At 39.2% G+C, this 3,009-nt stretch overlaps 1 protein-coding gene across 2 annotated transcripts in view; it reads left to right on the forward strand.

Annotated features, from left to right (window-relative positions):
• The window catches only part of METTL16 (methyltransferase like 16), a 63,206-nt gene that overhangs the window by 2,441 nt on the left and 57,756 nt on the right, over positions 1-3,009 (forward strand). The window contains exon 1 of one of the 2 annotated variants that reach the window (XM_014529288.1): positions 1,290-1,507. The exons of the other annotated variant lie outside the window; for it this stretch is intronic. The gene's annotated coding sequence lies outside the window, so the exon portion shown is untranslated. Of the gene's footprint in view, positions 1-1,289; positions 1,508-3,009 lie in introns of those variants that run through there. 2 annotated transcript variants of the gene reach the window in all.

Below are 3,009 nucleotides of genomic sequence, written 5' to 3' on the forward strand. Positions count from 1 at the left end.
CCATTTAACAAAGAAAAACCAACCAAAAAAATGAGTTTGCGTGTCACCTCTGACACGCATGTCATAGGTTCGCCATCACTGAATACCTTGTTAATAATTTTGGACTTTATCAGCCTAATAGCTTTAGGAAGCCACTGAGGGGATTTAGCAAAGAATATTCAGATTTGTGTGGGATGGGGTAGAGAAGACTTGTCTGCTATGTGAAAAGTGGATTGCAGGGGCAAGATCGGTTATAGAGAGATCAGTTACCGTAATCCAAGAAAGATGATAATGACCTGGGTTAGTAATGTGTAGCTGTGAAGGGTGAAAAATTATCAAGAAATAATTAGGAGATAGAGAATATTCAGGACATGGTGTGTTTGGAATTGGGGAGGTGGGGTGAAGAAGATACTAAAGATTTCTGGATTGTGCACCGGAAGAAAGATAGTGGTGTCATTCAGTGAAATAGGGAAGGTCAGATGAGGACCATTTTGGGGTGGATAGAAATTATTTAATTTTGGACATGTTGTGCATGAAATACTTTTGAGCCATTCAAATGAGAAGTCTAGTGGGCAGTTGGATATATGATTTGGAAAGGTCTGGGGTGAAGACAGTTCTTTTTTGAAAATGGTTGTTAAATTTGCAGTGTAAAAAGCTGTCAAAAAACATTTCTGAAATAGATTGAACAGATTTACGACTATGTAAAATTACATCTCAAACAAAGCTTGCAAAGAAAAGGTGCTTGTTGCTAGGGGATATGGCTTAATAGGGGATATGGCTTAATCGGGAGATCAAGGAAGGAAAGACATTCCTGAAGAAGAGATGCTTGAAGTGTGATAGTAAGGATGAGTAGGAATTCATCAGGTGAGGTGGGGTGGGGGGCGAAGACATTATAGACGAGCCATTTTTAATTGATGTGCCGCGAGAAGGAGATGGGGTTGGGGGGAAGATATTATAGACGAGCCATTTTTAATTGATGTGCCGCGAGAATTTTTAAAACATGTAATACCTGACAATTTAGGTTTAAAAAAAAAAAAGGCAACAGCCAACACAGCAATAGCTGTCCTCTGTGAATAAATACATAAATAAATTTTTGTCAGATCAGTAAAAAATGTAATAGGTTTTTTGGTGTACCGCAGAATTTTAGTAATTAGTTTAAGTGCCATGAGATGAAAAAGGTTGAAATCGCTCTCATAGACAAAAGGAGTAATCTGTGTAAAGATCCTATTGCCAGAGTGGAGGAATAGAAGAATGAGCTCAGGGGTGTGTGTGTGTGTGTGTGTGTGTGAGAGAGACTTAAGCTGATAGTGAAGAAATAGGTGAATCCACACCAGGCTGGACCTAATTTGTATGCTGAAGTAAGGTTTTTTTGTTTTTATCCTAAGAGTAAGGTTTTGAGCAAGTGGGCATACGAGGAGGATGTAATGAGATTTGTGTTTAGAAATGATCACTGCAAAGTGGAAAAAAGAATGGAGAGAATAAAAGTGGAGTCAGGGAGACCAATTAAGAGACTGCTATAGCAATCTAGGTAACTTGTATTTGGCTTATATTGATGGAAACAGGGCAAAATTGATGGATTTGGGAGATTTTTAGTAGATTAAATCCACATGACTGTTATTTCTTGGAATATGAGAGGGATAGAGAGCTAACAGGTGACTCCTAGGTTTCTGGCTTACATAATACTGTTTAGATGAATGCTCATTATAAAAAAGAGTGGAAAATGCAGAATGGTATAAAGAAAAAAAGAAAAATCACCTACCATGCAGAGATATGTAGTATTCTAAAATATTTTTTAAATTACCAACTACTTAGAGATTTACTAAACCACTGGCTTTTCTTCTAGTTTTAATTTATTGCTATAAATACATTCACTTTTTTCCTCTTTATAATCTGGTAGAAGACAAATTATGTTTGTTTTCATTTGGTTTTAGCTACCTAGGAGTGACAAGGCTGATATTTATAAAGGAAGTTGGAATAGAAGATAATTTTTGAAACTTAAGTGATTTTTGGTACACTACAAATGATCAGTCCATGCAAGGCTACTGTAAAACTAACCACTGATTATAATATTCTTGGCTGTAGATTATAGTAGTTTCTGCTACTTTGATATTTTTAAAAGCATAATTCCAATTTTCTTTCCTTGGTTAAAAAAAAAAAGATTCATCATATGCTGTGTATATTATTGTGACAAAATATATATAACAAAATTTATCATTTTAACCACTTTTAAGTATACTATTCAGTGACATTAAATATATTCAGTGTTGTGCGACCATCAACACTATGCATTTCTAGAAGTTTTTAATCCTAAACAGAAACTGCATACCCATTAAAGAATGACTCATCATTTCTCCCTCTCCCAAATCCACAGAAACATCTATTCTACTCTACCTGTATGAATTTTCCTAATCTTGGTACCTCATATAAATGGGATAATACAATATTTAACATAATACAATACCCCTTTTGGATGTGGCTTGTTACCCTTGTTTTTAAAATTTGTTCATGCTTAGCATGTATCAGAATTTCATTCTTTTTTATGGTTAAACTAGAGGCCCGGTGCACGGATTCATGCACTGGTGGGGTCCCTCAGCCTGCTCTGCGCCCTCCTGCAATCCGGGACCCCTCGGGGGATGTCGTACTGCTGGGATCCGGCTGAAACCGGTAGTCCAACATCCCCCGAGGGATAAAGTAGTGTGTGAAGTGGCAGGCAGCTGGGGAGGAACCCAGACCTGGCGCTGGGCTGCTCACCCTCATCCTGGCCCTGCGGACCCTGCCTCCGCTGCTTGGTAGCACTGCCACAGAGGCAGGAGAGGCTCCCAGCGCTCGCCAGCCGTGAGCCCAGCATTGGCACCAGTCAGTCAGTCAGCTGAGCAGCCCTCACAGTGGGAATACACTGACCACCAGGGGGCAGTTCCTGCATTGAGTGTCTGCCCCCTGGTGGTCAGTACGCGTCATAGCGACCAGTCAAACAGTCTACTGGTCGAGAGGTCACTTAGGGTTTTATATATATACTAGAGGCCCGGTGCA

This window comes from Myotis brandtii, unplaced genomic scaffold, assembly GCF_000412655.1.
Source record: "Myotis brandtii unplaced genomic scaffold, ASM41265v1 scaffold1167, whole genome shotgun sequence".
NCBI classification, from domain to species: domain Eukaryota; kingdom Metazoa; phylum Chordata; class Mammalia; order Chiroptera; family Vespertilionidae; genus Myotis; species Myotis brandtii.